The sequence below is a fragment of the Lygodium microphyllum genome, unplaced genomic scaffold, assembly GCF_053477565.2.
Source record: "Lygodium microphyllum isolate KBCC unplaced genomic scaffold, Lygodium_microphyllum_v1.1.10 scaffold_280, whole genome shotgun sequence".
Taxonomy (NCBI): Eukaryota; Viridiplantae; Streptophyta; class Polypodiopsida; order Schizaeales; family Lygodiaceae; genus Lygodium; species Lygodium microphyllum.
The window spans coordinates 45,931-64,959 of NW_028229761.1; the positions used below are offsets into that span (position 1 = coordinate 45,931).

The 19,029-nt window shown below is 42.3% G+C and overlaps 1 protein-coding gene and 1 non-coding gene across 2 annotated transcripts in view; both read left to right on the forward strand.

The window, feature by feature from the left end:
- The window catches only part of LOC148008191 (ubiquitin homeostasis protein lub1-like), a 69,652-nt gene that overhangs the window by 38,032 nt on the left and 12,591 nt on the right, over positions 1-19,029 (forward strand). The gene's annotated exons all lie outside the window — the stretch shown is intronic.
- LOC148008192 (U6 spliceosomal RNA) lies at positions 18,696-18,800 on the forward strand. Its single transcript, XR_015690222.1, has one exon. It is a non-coding gene; the product is annotated as a U6 spliceosomal RNA (small nuclear RNA).

Consider the following 19,029-nt stretch of genomic DNA (forward strand, 5'->3'; position numbering starts at 1 on the left):
TATGGCATGCTCGTTTAGGGCATGTAGACTTTGGCAGCTTGATGCTTTTGCAGCGTACTCAGATGTTGGATGGCTTACCTCTCTTGGAGAGACCTCCTGAGCACTTATGCGAGGGATGCATTTTGGGGAAAATACATCGTTTCTCATTTCCTCGTGATGTTGCTTTCAGAGCAACAACCAGATTGTAGTTGGTGCATTCAGATGTTTGTGGGCCTATGCAAACAATGTCATTGGGCGGTTGTTATTATTTTGTGACATTCATTGATGACTTTATACGTTTTTGCTGGGTCTACTATTTGAAAAAGAAGTCAGAAGTGTATGATGCATTTTTGGCTTTCAGTGCACTTGTTGAAAATCAATCTGGATGCAAAATTAAGACTCTCCGTTCGGACCGAGGGGGGGAATACATGTCCTCTATGCTGAATTTTTTTTTGAAGCAGAAAGGCATAGTCCATCAGTACACTACTGTCTATACTCCACAGCAGAATGGGGTAGCAGAGAGGAAGAATCGGTCACTCATGGAGATGGCCAGATGTATGCTGAAGGCAAAGAGCTTGCCTCGTAGTTTTTGGATGGAAGCAGTCATGTGTGCTTGCCATATTTTGAACAGATGCCCTACCAAAGCCTTGAAGACCATCACACCTTTTGAGGCTTGGAACAGCCGTAAACCTTCTGTTGGCCAGTTCCGTACCTTTGGGTATCTTGCCTATGCCCATATTCCACAGGTACTTAGAAAAAAGTTGGACAACAAGGCTGTTAAGTGCATTTTTATGGGATATAGTAGTGAGAGCAAAGGCTATAGACTCTATGATCCCGTTACAAAGAAGGTTTTTGTCAGCAGGGATGTTGTTTTTGATGAAAAATCAGAATTATCCTTGGCTGGTTTGGACACATATCAGGCTGCCCGTGATGTTTTTGAAGGGCTGTTGCCCATTACTTTTGGTGATTCAGCTGGAGCTTCAGAAAATGAACCTAATGTTCAGCCAGCTGCTCCTATGGAAAGTGCAGAAATTCAGCCATTGGCTGATCGGAATATTCAGCATAATGCTGAAACTGAAGTTCAGCAAGAGCTTGCACACAGTCAGGAAGCTAGTCAGTTACCTAGATGGTATTTGCAAACTATGCAAGATAGTCCTTTGGATGCACCCATGGCTGGTCGTACTAGAAGGCAAACTCGTTTGCATGATTCAGCACATACCATGGAGTTTGTTATGGCAGCAAGTACTTTTGATAATGAAGAGCCTGAATGTTTTGAGGATGCACAACACAGTGTGCATTGGATAGCAGCAATGCAAGCTGAATTAGATTCTATCACTAAGAATCAAACTTGGGATTTGGTGTCTTTGCCATTTGGGAAGAAAGCCATTGGAACGAAATGGGTCTACAAACTGAAAAGGAAAGCAGATGGATCCATTGATAAATACAAGGCACGGCTTGTAGCTAAAGGCTACGCACAGAAAAAGGGCATTGACTATGAGGAGACATTTGCTCCTACTTCCCGTATGACGACCATCAGGTCTATGATTGCTTTGGCTGCACATTATGGTTGGACAGTGCATCAGTTGGATATCAAGACTGCATTTTTACATGGGGAACTTCAAGAGGAAGTTTATGTACATCAGACCATTGGTTTTGCAGTTGAAGGCTCAGAACATTTGGTTTGCAAGCTCAAAAAGGCACTATATGGTTTGAAACAAGCTCCTAGAGCTTGGTATGCAAAAATAGATGCTTTCTTGCTTGGTCAGGGGTTTCTAAACAGCTCATCTGAGTCTACCCTTTACGTATGTAAAGAAGGGGGATCTATGCTGATTATATGTCTTTATGTTGATGACCTTTTGCTCATTGGAACACATGCTGATCAGATTTCAGCATTAAAACAAAATTTGCAGCAAACTTTTGACATGTCTGACTTGGGAATTTTGCATTACTACTTGGGCATCCAGTTCATACATGATGCTCGAGGTATTGGGCTTTCACAGTCAAGGTATATTGGGCAGCTTCTTGAGAAGTTTGGCTTACAGGATTGCAAGCCAGTTTGTACCCCCATGGAACCTGGACTGAAACTGTCATTACATGATGATAGTGATTTGTTTGATATACATACATATGCTCCTGCAGTTGGATGTCTTATCTACCTATGCAACACTAGGCCGGACATACAGTTTGCAGTTTCAGCTTTGAGCAGGTATATTCATCAGCCATGTATGTCACATTGGCAAGCTGTCAAGCGTGTTTTTCGTTACTTGCAGGGTACTAGATCTCTTGGGTTGCTTTATGCCAAGGGGGGACCACTACAGTTACATGCTTACAATGATTCTGATTGGATTGGTGATTATGATACACGTCACTCCACTAGTGGTAATTGTTTCTTTCTTGGCTCTTCTTGCATTTCTTGGCTTAGCAAGAAACAATCCACTGTTGCCACATCGTCATGTGAAGCTGAATACAAGGCAGCTTTCACTACCACAGCTGAATGCGTATGGCTTAGACGCTTGCTAGCTGATCTGGACGTATTTGTTACGGAGCCTACTCCTTTGTTCACTGACAGTCAGAGTGCCATTGCAGTGGCACGGAACCTAGTGTTTCATGCCCGCACGAAACACATTGAGATCCATTATCACTTTGTCAGAGAGAGGCTACATGCAGGTGATATCAGCCTTGTCTATTGTCCTACCACCAGTAATGTGGCAGACAACTTCACCAAAGCTCTTCCTCGTGACAAATTTGAAGCATTTTGCAATGCTTTAAATTTGATATCCTTTGGTGGCGGATGATCCTTGTACTCTTGATCACTCTTCACTCCAGGGGGGTTTGTTGGGTATTTGACTTACGCCTCACTTACGCCTACGCTCATATGGGAGTGTCGGTGATCAGTAGGACACTGGGGCACTTTTTACTCTCGGTAGGAGAGGTTTTTTCCCCCAGACTTATAGTCTTATTTTCGTATGTGCTTATGTGCTTATATTACACACTTATGGGCACTTACGGTGTTCGGGTGTGAACACCCCCTACAACCCTAAGGTTTAAGGGTTGTACTTTGTACTTTCATTCTACACTCTTTCAGTCTATTCTCTTGGGTGTCGTGCTTCACTCTGTCTCTCACTCTCACACTGTCTACTGAATTCACAGCTGCACCTCAATCCTTCCATCTCACATTCTCTTGACATATTATTATTAAATTATTCACTTTCTTATTTCTCTACAGTCCCGCAAGCCCCTATTCTTCCATAATGCTCTTTCCAAGCACAACTTGGGTCCAATTTGGGGCTTTTCATGTATTTCACCAAATTTGGTTCTGGTTTCACTACAAATTTGGGGATTTGTTATCAATCTCCTTAAAATTCATCTCGGCATTGAAGAAATTATCCGACCGTCATTGTCAATTTTGAGGCTCTTCAACAAATTGGCTGAATTTTACCCAAATTTAATTGAAAAGTTTGGGGCTTTTCAAGAATTCAGCATTCTTCATCGACATTGAGTCTCAATTCATCACCGGGTGCGGCATTTGACAGTAATTGGTAATAATTTTATCCAATTTCTTCAAATTCTCTTCAATTTTCGGGTCAAATTTTGGGCTTTTGCTTAGTTTCACCTTTGAGGTATTTGAATTTTCGGGCTTTTGCCTCAATTCATTTTCTTTGGCCTCAAGGTGCCAAAAAATCATATTATTTGGCTGCTGGCCCTGCTTTTTTTTTGGACATTGAAGACAAATTTCATTAGTTCGGCACATTTATTGGGCGAATTCTCATCAAATTCTGCTGCCATTCACAGTATTGGAGAACTTTCAGCTATTAATCTCTGATTTCAGCATATTGCTGATTGCCGCCTTGATCAAGTAATATTTTAATCCTGAAAATAGTTATTTTTGTATATTTTTCTCAGCAGGAAAACATTAAGAAAAAATTATTATTCTTCATATTATTCGACTTCATTGAGTTGGCCAACATCTCTTCTATCAGTGGCATTATTATTCGGGCATCTATTTTCTCTCTTTTCACTTGGAAAATATTATTTTATTGCTAATTTCCACTCATGGCGACCAATGATAATGATTTGTTGGGCATGCTTGGTCCCAACAACAAGCCCGATGGTACCAATTATCCAAGGTGGGCTTATATGATGCAACAAGTTCTTGTTGCAAAGAATCTATGGCATATTGTGAATGGCACTGAGCAAAGGCCGGCTTCTCCAACACCGGTACCACCTTCCGCCTCCACATTGCAAGGTGGCTCTCATGATGCCGAATCATCTTTCTCTTCCACAACGCCTCCCACTCGTGACTCAACATTAGATTTGATGGGATGGCTATGAGGCCCAAGTGCATGCCCTAATTTTACTTTATCTGTGAAGAGAGGTATCATTCCAGACATCCGATCATGCAAGATAGCCAAGGATGCATGGCAAAAGCTTGCATCATTATATCAAGTATGCATTGCTTATCTACATAAGCAACTGGAAGATGTTTGCATGTGTTTTGCTACCACCTTGCGGTTGGTAACCATGGGTAACCAAGTTACTGGTTGATCAGCTTGTATCTCTTTTATTGTAGGAAGGACAAAGTCGACTCAATCACAATGCTACCATGGCAATCAAACAGGCCTTTTCCACCCATCATCGTGGAAAGCCCTAACCAAAGATTAAAAACAAGGTCGTTGGTAAAAAATCAGCAAACTTATATGCTGGTCCTCTTTCTACTTCCACCCCTTTTCCACCAAAGATAGCTTTCCATCTTGGTCCATCCTCTTCCAATCCTTCCAATGGTACAGTCAACAAACCTAAGAGATGTAATTATTGCCGAAAGACAGGGCATGACATCACTGAATGTCATAAGCACATTGCATTGGAGAAGGAGTCCAGTCTTGCTTTCACACACAAGACTTCGAACTATTCTCAGTTCAAGGATTATACTTTTTTCATTCTGTGCCAATATAATCCTTCTAGTCATGATACTTATTTTTTTATTACTGATGTGGTTTCTACTTGATATTTGGACAGTGGTACATCAGGACACATCGTTGGAGCTCAACTGAGAGTGACAGAAGTTCAAGAGGAGTGAGCGTGAGAGTGTGACGGCTGGAGATAGTGAGAGCAGAGTCAAGTACGATTTGATAAGAGTGTACCAACAATGTGTTGGTACACAAAGAATAAAATGTATTTATACTTAGGGCACGTAAAGGGTGCATTCACATGTACAATGTGCGTGTACTATACACGGGGGGTTAAACCGGGCCTTTATCCCAACAACCTCCCACTTAAAGGTCCGATGTAAACCTCTAGCTAACCAACTCCCACTAGTCGTATGCAATGCTCGTGTTGAGCTTTGCTGAGACTTTTAGTGAGAACATTTGTAGGGTTGTCTTGTGTTTTAATCTTGGTCAATGTGAGTTGACCATCTTCCAGAATCTGTCTGATGAGGTGGTATCGCACATCTATATGCTTTGTGCGTGAATGATACATGGCATTCTTAGCCAGATACACAACACTTTGGCTATCACATCCCAAAACTGCAGTACCCATAAACATGCCAAGATCTTCTGCAAGTCTGCTCAACCACATAGCTTCCTTGGAAGCTTCAGTAAAGCTGATATGTATTCAGCTTCAGTGGTACTCAGTGCAATGATGTTCTGCAACCTGGAACACCAAGAAACAACTCCACCAGCAACTGTGAAGACATACCCACTGGCGGACCTACGAGTGTCCAAGTCACCTGCCATGTTTGCATCACAATAACCCTGCAAACTAAGTGCACCGTGCCCATAGCAAATACACTTTCTTTGTGTACCCTTAAGGTATCGAAGAATACATTTGACAGCCTTCCAATGTGCTTTGCCAGGATTTGACATAAACCTGCTAACAACTCCCACTGCATGAGCAATGTTCGGACGAGTAGCAACCATAGCATACATAAGAGAGCCACAAGCTGATGCATAAGAGACTCCCTTCATAGCATTTTCTTCCACGTCATCTTTTGGGCTGTTGGCTTTGCTAAGCTTGAGATAAGCAGGTGAGGGTACCCCAAAAGGCTTAGCTTCAGCCATGTTAAATCTGTCCAGTACCTTTTCAATGTACTTTTCTTGAGATAAAAACAACAATTTTTGCATTCTATCTCTATGAATCCTCATGCCCAAAATATGCTCTGCATTTCCCAAATTTTTCATGGAGAAGGCTAATTTCAGCTGATTTTTGAGAGCATCCAAGCTAGTCTTTCTTTTCCTATCTAGTAACATATCATCCACATACAAAACAAGTATGATGGGGTTGCCATCTATATCCTTTTTCTTGTACAAGCAATGATTTGCATGGCTGCGTGTAAACTCACGAGATAGCATAAAGGTGTCAAACTTTTTGTACCACTGCCGTGGTGCTTGCTTCAGCCCATATAGGCTGCGTTTTAGTTTACACACCATTCGCTCTTTTCCAAGAACTACATAGCCCTCGGGCTGTTTCATGTAGATTTCCTCATCAATGTCACCATGCAAGAAAGCTGTTTTTACACCTATTTGATACAACTCTAAGTCTAAAACAACAGTGAGAGAAAAAAGCACCCGTAGAGTGGTCATCTTCACAATAGGTGAAAAAACCTCTTGGAAGTCAATCCCTTCCTTTTGTGCATACCCTTTGGCAGCTAGCCTTGTCTTGTACTTGGGTTTCCCATCAACTGTCTTTACTCTATACACCCATTTGTTTGGAAGTGGCTTCCTTCCCTTGGGCAATGACACAAGATCCCAAGTATCATTTGCATATAGAGATTTAATCTCTTCCTGCATAGCAAGCTCCCACTTACTCTTGAACTCACATGACTTGGCCTCTTTGTATGTAAGAGGTTCACCCTCATTTGTAAGCATCGCATAATGCAAGGAGGGGTCAAACCTATGTGGTTACCTTCTTACGCGTGTAGACCTGTGTACCCAACGATCAACATTTTCAGGAATTGGGTCTATATTTGAAGGTATATTATTTTTAACATTTATTGGCTGCTGTAAGCCATTTTCAGCATGTTGTTCATGCTGTACAACACCTTCATTTTCATTTCCAGCACCTGCATTTTCATAATCAGCAAGCCTATCTTGCTGTCCATGACCTCCTTGTGCTCCTATTTGCTGTCCATCATCATCTGGCTCAAAAATAACCAGCTGATCATCAGTTTCAGCTTGTGGTACAACACCATGAGGCTCATTTTCTGAAGTAATAGGTGGCTGCAAACTTTGAAACTTCACATTTTTCATATCTTCATTAGAGGCTAAAGTACCTTTCAGCAATTTTGCCTCATTAAACACAACATTACGGCTGCGAATAATTTTCTTGGACTGAGGTAACCACACTTTGTAGCCAACTTCACCCTCATCACTATAGCCCATGAAAATGCCTTTTGGTGGATTTTGGGTCAAGTTTGTTCCTCGGCTCATCCCTAACATGCACAAAAGCATCACAGCCAAATATGCGTAAATGGTCATATGAGGCCGATTTGCCAGACCAAACCTCCTCAGGGATGCCATTATTTAAGGACCTGTTTGGAGAGCGGTTGCAAATGTGAACCGTAGTTTTGAGTGCCTCTCCCTAAAATTCATGAGGGCGATTAGCAGTGGACAGCATGCATCGCACTCTTTCACATAAAGTCCTATTATATCTTTCAGCCACCCCATTTGAAGAAGGGCTGTAAGGGGTTGTAAGCTCCCTCTTAATACCATGCAAGTCACAAGAGGACTTGAATTCAATCGATGTGAACTCACCCCCATTATCAGTTCTCAAGCATTTCAGCTTTCTACCTATCTGACTGGTTACAAATGCATGAAAAGTTTTAAAAACAGCAAACACTTCACTTTTCTTTTTCAGCAAGTATGCCCAAATCTTCTTGGAACTGTCATCAATAAAGGAGACAAGATATGCAGCACCACCCAACGATTTCACACGCATAATACATACATTAGAATGCACTAAGTCCAAGACATTAGACTTACGAGAGACACTAGAGTAAAGCCAAGTTTAGAGCCTTTTCCATCAACCCTCTTTAGAGTGGTAAGAACATCAAGTTCTTTTTGGCTCATATGGCCTAATCTCTTATGCCATAACTTCAAGTGGCTGCAAATTTCAGCAACTGCAAGAAACTTGCCATTCAAGGCTTTACAGTGCAAACAATACAAAGTGCCCTTCTTGGTTCCTTTTGCAATCAGCATGGAATCCTTTTTTACTTTCCACAAAGCACCACCAAACAATGTGGTGTAGCCATGCAAGTCAAGCTGACCAATAGATAGTAAACTCTTTTTAATGCTAGACACATATTTGACATCTTTCAACACAAGCTCTTGACCATTGTCTAAAGACAAATGTACAGTGCCAATCCCATCAATGCTGCAAGCATGGTTATTTCCAAGATACACCTTTTCATAACTACCTGCATTGAACATAGTAAAACACTCCAAGCAAGGAGTCACATGGAAAGAGACACCAGAGTCTACAATCCAAGTCTAAGTGACACCATCATCAACTGACAAGAGTGCATCAATCACATCAGCCTTGGTAATCTGCATATCCTGCATGTGACATATAAGTGCATCATAATCAGTTGCACATAATACATCATCCTCTGTATCTAAAAGTTCCTCTATGACCACACTAAAGGCCACATTGGCCTTTTCTTTGCCTTTGGTTGCCTCAGATGCATTTGTCTTGTCTTCATTCTTTTTTTTATCTCCTGCATTCTTTTTTCTCTCTTGTTCCTTCTTGTAATACCTGCAACCAGGTTTCTTGTGGCCCTTCTGACCACAGTGATAGCAAGTAATGTCACTCTTTTCCTTTTCTTTGCCCTTGCTCCTGTTTCTTTGTCCTGCATTTACATTTTTATTTTTAGCCCTGCCTCTTACATTGTAAGCTAAGTTGCTGCCTTTCCCACTAGACATACGTCTAATTTCTTCATTGAAGATAGAACCCCTCACCCCATCATATGAGAGATTGGGGTTATTGTTGAGTGAAACCACCAAGGTCTCCTAAGAGTCAAGCACTGTCATGATCAAATAGATCGCCCTCAACTTATCATCAAAGTCCAACTTTGCATCTTTAAGCTGATTTAAAATCCCTGTAAATGCACTCAAGTGCTTAGCTGCAGGCTTTGACTCATCCAGTCGCCTATTCACCAACTTGCGCATTAAATGCACCTAATTAATAGGTGTGGTGATCTCATAAGTAGTTTTCAGCTTCTCCCATATTGCATAACCTGTATCTAAACCCTTAATGTCTATCAGAATGTCATCAGTGACACCCATCTTTACGTAGGCCATAGCCTTTTTATTTACTCTGGCCCAATGTGCATTAGACATTAGTGCGGGTTTATATTCCTGCAAAGCATCCTCACAATCCTTTAGGAACAAAATGCCCTGCATACGGTCTTTCCAAAGGTCAGAGCCATGACCATCAAACCGTTTGATTTCCATCAAACTCTTGATGTCTGAACTAGAAGAAGTTGCAGCCATTTTATCATGAACACAAGAGTAAATGCCCCTAAACTGCAAAAGCACAAGGTGAACCATCAAACACAGTGCTGTTCTTCCTCAACCAGAAATAAATCTATGCTGTTTGTACATGAACTAACCACCACACGGGCAAAAATGTAGAAATTTATCAAATTCTGCCCAAAACTCCAAAATTTCAAGTCCAAGCTTGCATAAATGTTAGTTGATTTGACCCAGCTGAGCAAAACTTTGCCAATATATGAAAAGCCCCAAATTTTTGGGATCCAGTGTCAAGAAATTTTGCTCAAAAGAGCAAAATTTTGACTAATTTGGCAAAATCTCTAAATTAATTGAGATCACCACTCGCAATGTTTGCAAATTGTGACTCGAAAATCACTAGTAGGCATAAAAGATATCAAATTTGGAAAAAGCCCTACAATTTTGGGCCAGATCTGCATAGATTTGTGACTAGTGCCTACAGTGCGTGAACTCCTGCTAAGAGAAGGAATTTCGAAAAAGGATTTGAAAAGAAAAATAAAGATTCTTGATTTTATAAATAAATTGATGGGTCCGTTGACCCACCGACAGGCGTCACGTCGTGGGACTCGCGGTGCCTCCGCTGATCTGCGTTGGTCGTCGTTGGTAGTAGGTCCACAACGAAATTCAGCTGCTGTCGCACTGAACTCCAGCTGTCGCCTGCACTCCGTCATGTTGGTCGCTGGAACCTCTATCGTCAGACCGATTGGTTAGAAGGCTTGTGCCCGCTACCTGTCTCCTATCGCCTCCTGTTTGTCAGCTCGTTAGCTAGTCACAGCTTCTGCTTGGGCCTGCTCGTTGACGTCAGCCTTGTCACGTAGTCACTCAACATCAGCCCTGTCATGCAGTCACTCGACTACACCTTGATCTCGTAAAATGCGCAGAACCTTAAGCTCTGATACCAGTTGTTGGAGCTCAGCTGAGAGTAACAGAAGTTTGAGAGGAGTGAGTGTGAGAGTGTGACGACTGGAGATAGTGAGAGTAGAGTCAAGCACGATTCGATAAGAGTGTACCAACAATGTGTTGGCACACAAAGAATAAAATGTATTTATACTTGGGCATGTAAAGGGTCTCTGGTTGCTCAGTCATTTCTTGACATGGTATTAGAGCTAGAGGTGCTTAGTGAGCTGCGAAGTTCCTCTGCATCAGTGAAGACAGGGACCGGTTGTAGGATCAACATCAACATGTAATTATTACTCTACTTTCGTTGCGTCATTGGGAGATATCCTTCTTCTTCTTCCCACGCTCGCTTTTGTAGGTTGGCCTTACGGTATCATTGCATCTCCATTGTCAGATTGCCTGCATCTTGAGTGCTCCTATTGCAGCAAGAATGCTCTGGCCCCCGAAGATTGTTGACATCGACCTTTGTTCCTGTAAACGCCCCGAACAACGTAGTATGCTTAACAATTATGATATTCACTTGTTTTCGAGATTTTATATAAAAGAGAATGAACACTTAAAGCTGAAAATGAAAATTACTCACAAAATTACAGCCATGAAAATGTAACAGTAATGGAGACAAGATTGAGGGTTGAAGATGGGCAACCCCCCCCGAAGGAATGTATTTCTGCTCAACCCAAGTCCCTTAGGGAAGAGCTCAGTTACAATCAACCTGAGAGTGAGGAGAAGTAATTCTCACTCTCACAAGATCATGCAAAGATATACAAACACACATGCATTATCTATTATGCAATGATAAGAACTGATTTCTTTACAGTATGAGAGAAGAAAAAGGGGAAATCAGCCTTCTCCATCGTTGAACAGTAGTACATCGATAAGGCTTGCTTCTTGTTGCTAAAATGGAAGAAAGAGCTTGAAAAGGAGGTGCTGTAATGAATTTACAGGCTTGCTGTCCTGTAAAACAGCAGTGATAGAAGAGGGAATATGGAGGAATTTGATAATGGAGAAGTGGGGGATGATGATGGGGATGGATGGGGCCAGTTTCTGGCTATCTGTGGGTGCTCTACATGAGTTTACAGCAAAGAAAAATGATGTTGAATGAAGAAAAACGAGCTCTTATTTATAGGAGAGGGAAGAGCTAGTACAAAAGGGGAAAGTGGAGTAGCACAAGACAAGTGTCCAGCCACATGTCATGAGATGTGACAAGTGGTGGGACACTTGGAAACTTGTATGACAAGTGTCTTGACACTTGTCTCTTCTCTATGGCCTTCCTTTTTGGGTTGAATATTGTCAAGAATAGAAACAACCAAATTTAGTAAGCACAGTCACAGTACAGAACTTATTATTTTTAGAATGACATCCCTTTTTTTTAGGACTAGCATTTTTAGGCTAATTCGAGGCTCCTAAAATTTAGGGACCTCCTAAAATTTAGGGACCCCCCAATATGGGTGTCATATGAAAGCTTTGTCCGTGTACATCGCAAAAACGGTATCAGAATCTTCATGTGACTTTCCTATGCAAAGAAATATGTAGTTCAAGCTTTCAGTCCACACATGCACATTGTACAAGCATTTCATGATCATGCCATCTTGTTGATTGTAACTGTTTGTTCTGGCGGATCTAGCCCACACTTCAAGGCATCAATCCTTTCTGTGTGCGAGTCTAACCTTGATATGCGTGAGTTTTGGTCACAAGCGCCCAATCGGGCCATATAGGTGGAAGTGTGAACTATCTTTTCTCTAACCCACCGCGTGGGTCCACCATAACCTGTGACCACTCATCAGTGGCCAGCTCCAATGCACTTTTCTTTATATCTAATTAGTGCAAAGGAAACAAATTTTTAATAAATCATTATATAGACAAATTAGTGAAAAAGGATACAAATTCTGTTTCTATAGAGTTGTGACAGTTCCCTACCTCACCGGAGTATACGCGTCTTTCCCCAGACACTCCTTGTGCTACCTCTCCTTTCTTGCAGAGATTGTTTTGCATCGGCTCGCAGCTTACTATACTCAAAGCAATAAGCCATATCCGAGGCACGCTAAGCCCTCATGAGTAGACAAAAGCATTATGACCTCACAAGGTGATAAGTCCTCCTGGGGACCACCACACTGCTTGGGAGTTTCCCCCACTTATTCTCGGGTCAAGTGGCTCCCACGGCTCACATTTCCTCCACAGTCCACTCCATTACGAGTATGTGACTGTTCACCCTTTGCTCACCTTCCTCAGGTTCAAGAAAACACCTTTGGGTGCTCTCTGACTTTTGCTCCTTCCGAGTGCTAGATACCTTTTTCGGCACAACCGATGGTACTTGCTTTGTCCTTAGACACCTCGGAGGCCATGCTCCATGAGTTGGGGTCCCTATCTCTCTTAGAGGGGGCTCCAGAGGGGGATCTTTTTCCTTTGCCCTCAGAGGGGGCATCTCCTTTTTCTTCGGCTTCAGAGGGTGCTCTTACTTCTCCAATTTCAGAGGGGGATCCTACTACTCTCGAAGTTCCTCAGCCACCATCATTTACTTTCGAGGAGTGGCTCTCTTTCGAGCACTCCTTTTCTCTCCTTCTTCCCAATCTTTAGAAGATCTATTTTTGATTGGGGCCCTTGAATTTTTAGCGACGACTTTCCCAATCTTTAGAGGATCTATCTTTGATTGGGGCCCTTGGATTTTTAGCAACGACTTTATGATTAGGGCTTTGTATCGATCATTCACTCTCGAGGAGTGGCTCTCTTTTGAGCACTCCTTTAGTGTCCTTCTATCCAATCTCTAGAGGATCTATCTTTGATTGGGGCCCTTGGATTTTTAGCAACGACTTTATGATTAGGCCTTTGTATTTAGGCCAGCATGGTGTAACGGAGCTAGTGGCTTCTTACCTTGTGTTTTAGGTTATACTGCTCATACGGTCTCCTGCCTATCTTCATAGGTCTTCTTTCAGGTGGCATTCTCGGATTACAAGGCATCGTTTGGTTGCCCTGGAGGTCCTCCACTCTCCTGGCATTTGTATCAGGAGCAACTAGCATCACCCTTTTTGGCTCCATAGCTTGCGTTTTGGTTGCTGGCCACTCCCTAGTCATTAGGCATCACTCCTCCAGCTGGTGCTTCCATCATTAGAGGCTACTACATTTGTGTTTTCAGTTTCTTGCTCTTTTGTCTTCTCGGTGTCACTCCCCAGCAGTTGGCATTGGTCTTTAGGATTGCGTTTACAGACTCAAAGGCTCCCCATTCTCTGATGGCAGTCTCCTTGCTCCAGGCATCACCTCTTCATCCTTGCATTGCAGATTCAAAGGCTCCTCTTCTACGGCAGTCTTCTTGCTCTAGGCAACACCTCATCATCCCTGCGTTTGCTCCAAGGCATCCTTCATGCTACATCACCCTTATGTCAGATTCGCTTCATTATTTCATTTCATTCATTTGAGTTTCTCTTCTCTTCTCTTGTTAGTATTTTTCGAACACACTATGTTTCTCCTTGCAAACGCTACTGTCTCTCTGGTTGCTCAGTCATTTCTTGACACAAGCAACATGATGCTTGATCTATTTATGTCACGTGAGCCCCTGTCACATGAGCCCCAATCTTTAGTTTGATGTCTCCTAGTTGAACAGATTTATGCACAACCCTGCAATACTTCATTGGCAGGTAGTGAAGCGTGTCTTTTGGTATCTTAAAGGCAACCAAGATCTTGGCCTTTTCTACAAGGCTAATTCTTCACTCTCTTTGCATGGATATTTTCATAGTTGTCTTCATACGTCGTATGGTACTGATCGCACTGTACGTATCCGTACAAAAAAACAAGCGGATCTTGGCTACTGCGTTTGTGTGTCCTCTCGCATGCCGCCAGTGCTTTAATCTGGCACATCTTGCAAGCATGGCACTTTTGGGGGGGTGGCAAGCCTTGGATACCTCATCTCTTCCCCTTTTCCAGCTATGCACCCCTCCCCCCCCCTCGGATTCCATCCAGCTGGTAACCCTCTTTGACTATTGACCCCTCTTTGACTGTTTGACCATTCTCTCATCTACAAAAGGTGTTCCTCTTCTCCATACTTTCACACCAATTCAGCAAGCATTTGCCATTCTCATCATCAATATACTTGTCTCATGTCCACTCGGCACTTACTTTTTGCGGGACATAGATATTGGCAAGAGGGGGAGGAAAACGACGGACACATTAATCTATCGCTTCATCTACCACCACATTCAGCAAGCTATCATTGAGATATACATTTGTCATTGCCTTTTGTTTTACTTTCTTTCATTATTATAATTGATTTATGCATAACTATCTATCTCCCTATTCTAATTTCTCTCGAATATTTATCTCGATTCTCTCTTTCCCCTCGGGCACTATCTCTGATTATTCTTGAATCTTCAAAGTTGGAACTTGAAAGGCTTAACTCTCTCTTTCTCTCTCTAACCTCCAAGTATTGTTAGTATACTTCTAATGTGTATATTGTGGTTGTAGGCGGGCCCCTCGAATGTGGTGCAAGTTGTTATCGATAATACATCGGCGTATGTGCCATTTGCTTGAGGCCGAGTTTCCCATGATTGTGTGGGCTCCATATGCAAGTCCTTGTTTGGACTTGCTCGTAGAGGATATTGGGAAGCTCAAGTGGGTGAAGAGGGTGGTCCGCAAAGCTACATCAGTTCTCACCTTCTTCACAGTAAAGGTAAAGGTGCTTGCGATGTATCGTGAGCATAACACATTGGAGTTGAAGAAGCCTTCTTCAACTCGCTTTGCTTACATGTGGTTATTGCTGGAGTGCCTTTATGAGGTGCGGTCCACCTTGTGTCAGATAGTGGTGTCCACTCTATGAAATGAGTGGGATGAGCATGAGAGAGGAGGCCAAATCCATGTAGTGCGCGTGCCTTAATGAGCAATTTTGGCAAAAAGTGCATGCCATTGTCATTGTTGTGACTCCCTTTTATAGGGTGTTACATATGAGTGATTGCGAGGGGTCCACCATGGGCCTTCTTGTTTACTTCTTTAGAGCGGCATGTAAAGAAAAATACCCTAACAAAGAAACATAAATAGAAACCGTACGACAAAGCACAGACAATGAACACAGTGAATAAATGAAATGATATGACTACTAATAATACGATGCTCATGCAGCAAACACACTATACAGTGAATGAATACTCTCGAACTCCTGTATGTCTAGGATCAGGGCAGGGGTAATGAGCTGGAGAGTGTGTCGTACTCCAAACGGATCCCGAATTGCAGCAAGGCAGCCTCCGAATGTCGAACACCAACAAACACAACAGTGAGAATCTGGATCTGATGCAGACAATAGTGAGGAAAGAGAAAGACTAAAAACGGAGTCTGCAGGAGAGAGAAATACTAAAAACGCAGGTAGGATAGCCTGTAGGAGAGAGAAAGACTAAAATCGGAGCCTGCAGGAGAGAGAAAGATTGAAAACCCAGGCAGGACAGCCTGCAGGAGAGAGAAAGACTGCAGCGACTGCAGACAAGAGAGAGAAAACTGTCAGGGCAGCAGCTGGAGCCTGCAAACGCAGCCGTTTGCTGGCGTGGCAGGCTGTATGACAGCAGTGCAGATGAACAACAGTTAGTCGCTAGGCAGAAACAGCAGCAATTGGCGTGTGGAGGGCTGGAAATAGGCGCTAGACTGTAGGGAACAGTGATGGATAGCAAGGGCTGAGATGTCCTCCGTGACCGGGGTGTGGGCAGCAAGCTGGTAACACCTGAAACCTGCAAAAATGAGATTGTAAAAGAGTGGAGGGCTGGCTGTCAATTTATAGAAAAGTAGGGTTCTAGATTCTCTCCCACTTAACTTTCTGTCACAACTCTATAGAAACAGAATTTGTATCCGTTTTCATTAATTTGTCTATATAATGATTAAGAGTAGTACGAAGTTTAAAATGCAAACCTCCTTGAAACTTCCTAAGCTTTTCCGAACTGCTGATCTTCTTGAAATGTTGGACCTTCAAAAGTAGCTCCCAAAATCTCTTGGTATAGTCACCAAGTGACTCATTTTTCCTTTGCCAAAGCCGATCCCATTCCATTTTTACATCTCTTTTGAAATGAACAGGAAGAAATTGGCTTTGTATCATGCGAACAAAGGACCGCCATGATTTTGGGGCAGCATGATCATATTCCAACCCCGTCCACCAAGTATGGGCTAAGTCGGACAAATGTAAAGCTGCAAACTTAATCTTTTCTTTTTCTTTATACTTGTCACGACCATACAAAATTTGAAATTGACGAATAAAATTCAGAAGAAGATCAGGATTTCGGGAACCATCATACATACTAAACTTGATCTTCTTTTCAAGTTGAGATAGTGACTTAGTCTTCTTCTTCTTCTTATGCCTTCGTCCATGCTCGGATCTTGAGGTTGAAGATGATGAAGTGCTTGATGGGGATGAAGATGGAGACGAGGGTGAAGAATGTCGACGCCTTTGACGATGATGAGGTCTTCCACGAGAAGGGTGTGACTCTTCGTCACTAGAAGAGCGTCCATCAGAGTAGGCGCCAGATGACTTTGAAGAAGAGGATGAGCTTCGACGCGATCTCTTTCTTTGTCTTGAAGTAGAATGGGACTGCCTCTTAGAAGTAGTTGGACTTCTTGATCGGCTCCTTTCATTGGTATGGCTTTGTCTCCTTGAAGTAGATGGGCTTCTTTCCTTGAATTCTTTGGGATTCTCAACTTTTTCTAGTTTGAGAAGTTGCTCACGAATTTGCTGATTCTCCTCTCTAAGACTTTGAATGGCTTGAAGGATAGCACTCGATTGATCCATTGAGACTCTAAGAAAAATATGCTCAAGCACTCAATGCAAGGGCTGAAAACAAACAAACTTATAATTGTAATCACTACCAGTGTTGGGGTGAGGACCGAGCCAAAGCTCTGATACCACTGTAAACACCTCGAACAACGTAGTATGCTTAACAATTATGATATTCGCTTGTTTTCAAGATTTAATATAAAAGAGAATGAACACTTAAAGCTGAAAATGAAAATTACTCACAAAATTACAGCCATGAAAATGTAACAGTAATGGAGACAAGATTGAGGGTTGAAGATGGGCAACCCCCCCCCGAAGGAATGTATTTCTGCTCAACCCAAGTCCCTTAGGGAAGAGCTCAGTTACAATCAACCTGAGAGTGAGGAGAAGTAATTCTCACTCTCACAAGATCATGCAAAGATGTACAAACACACATGCATTATCTATTATGCAATGATAAGAACTGATTTCTTTACAGTATGAGAGAAGAAAAAGGGGAAATCAGCCTTCTCCATCGTTGAACAGTAGTACATGGATAAGGCTTACTTCTTGTTGCTAAAATGGAAGAAAGAGCTTGAAAAGGAGGTGTTGTAATGAATTTACAGGCTTGCTGTCCTGTAAAACAGCAGTGATAGAAGAGGGAATATGGAGGAATTTGATACTGGAGAAGTGGGGGATGATGATGGGGATGGATGGGGCCAGTTTCTGGCTATCTGTGGGTGCTCTACATGAGTTTACAGCAAAGAAAAATGATGCTGAATGAAGAAAAACGAGCTCTTATTTATAGGAGAGGGAAGAGCTAGTACAAAAGGGAAAAGTGGAGTAGCACAAGACAAGTGTCCAGCCACATGTCATGAGATGTGACAAGTGGTGGGACACTTGGAAACTTGTGTGACAAGTGTCTTGACACTTGTCTCTTCTCTATGGCCTTCCTTTTTGGGTTGAATACTGTCAAGAATAGAAACAACCAAATTTAGTAAGCACAGTCAGAGTACAGAACTTACTATTTTTAGAATGACATCCCTATTTTTTAGGACTAGCATTTTTAGGCTAATTTGAGGCTCCTAAAATTTAGGGACCTCCTAAAATTTAGGGATCTCCTAAAATTTAGGGACCCCCCCAATATGTGTGTCATATGAGAGCTTTTTCCGTGTACATCGCAAAAATGGTATCCGAATCTTCATGTGACTTTCCTATGCAAAGAAATGTGCATTTCAAGCTTTCAGCCCACACATGCACATTATACAAGCATTTCATGATCATGCCATCTTGTTGATTGTAACTGTCTGTTCTGGTGGATCTAGTCCACACTTCAAGGCATCAATCCTTTCTGTGTGCGAGTCTAACCCTGATATGCGTGAGTTCTAGGCACAGGCGCCCAATCGGGCCATATAGGTGGAAGTGTGAACTATCTTTTCTCTAACCCACCGCGTGGGTCCACCATAACCTGTGACCACTCATCAGTGGCCAGCTCCAATGCACTTTTCTTTATATCTAATTATTGCAAAGGAAATAAATTTAATAAATCATTATATAGACAAATTAATGAAAAAGGATACAGATTCTGTTTCTATAGAGTTGTGACAGTTCGGAGACATCTGATAAAATTGGAACGATACAGAGAAGATTAGCATGGCCCCTGCGCAAGGATGACACGCACAAATCGAGAAATGGTCCAAATTAATGAAAAAGGATACAAATTCTGTTTCTATAGAGTTGTGACACTTTCTCGATCTGCTCCCTGTTTTAGGGTTTTGGCTAAAATAAGCCTAAAATAAGCATGTTTTGGGGCTGTTAAAGTGGCTAGTGCATTTCTTAGCACAACACCCCCTCTCAGGCCCAAAATAGGGCGAGAAAATTAGGCCAGCCTAAATTTTGATTTACCCCAAGGCGTGCCGTTCAAAGCGACAGTGA